The following is a 1,157-nucleotide window of genomic DNA, read 5'->3' on the forward strand; positions in this document are numbered from 1 at the left end:
GGAGTCGTTCACTTTTTTTTTCAACATGTCGAAAAAAAATCGTCAGTCTTTCAACAATTCGCTAAATCTTTTCGTTGAATAAAAAAAAAAAATCTCAGTCGTTCTTGAAATGTCTACCTACATTTCCCCACGTTTTAAACGACCATGTAACGATGTAACGACCGCAAAAAAATCGTTACACTACAGATATCGTTCACGTTCCCACTATCGTTATCGTTCGCTTAAAAAAATCGTTAAGTGCTAGTTAACGAGCGGTCGTTGGAGCAAGTCTATGAAACGATAATCGTTCCGTGAAATAGGGCTATTAAACACAGTGATAGCTTTTCATTGTGGTGTTTAAGGGGTTGATCACAGGCAGCTGCGAGATCAAGGCTGCCTGTCATTTTGCCCAGCTCACCTTGAAGCAGCCCCACATACACTTACTGCACAGCATAAGCAGTGGGAATGTATTTATGTATTGCTGACGGCAGCACTCGCAATAAGGATAAGCGCAGGCAAGACTGAGGGAATGTTCACACATGGAGTTTCATTGCCTTAACACAATGAAGGACGGCAATTTAAGGATTACTGAAATGAAATGATGAATTCACATTACATTACTGTATGAGTGCACACAGCCCAACTTGCCAATTTAAATGTTGGCAATCCCTGGACCTGTCCTGTCACAGTTTAATGCGGACAGTAATGTTCTAACTTTTCACTGGGTGGCTAGCATACACTGCACATAATACAGGGCTGCCGGTACTTGTGATGACTTTACCACGTAATGTCTAGATATTCTGCGCCCCTTGCTGGACACTTCAGATACATCGAAGGGGTCGAGAAGTTATTTATTTTATTTTTTTTGAGAAATTGAAGACTGCCTGAGGGAAATAGCACTATATGTGCGTTTCCCATAAGTAGTCTACATTAGGAATTTGTCTAATTTTGCTTAGGAAATAAGCCAAAAAAATTTCTTTTTTAACCTCCTAAGCATAGTCTATTTTTTTTTCTTTCTAGTGAGATCCATAAAATCAGGAGCAAGAATAGTGAGGGTATTTATTTTTCTTCTTGGACACCACATATGAAGGCAAAAAAATGCTATGTATGTTCATGATAGCTACATACTGATAAAAATAATTGATGATCTGACATGCACAGTCAAGAAATACATCTAC

Source organism: Dendropsophus ebraccatus, chromosome 3, assembly GCF_027789765.1.
Source record: "Dendropsophus ebraccatus isolate aDenEbr1 chromosome 3, aDenEbr1.pat, whole genome shotgun sequence".
In the NCBI taxonomy this organism is placed as follows: Eukaryota; Metazoa; Chordata; class Amphibia; order Anura; family Hylidae; genus Dendropsophus; species Dendropsophus ebraccatus.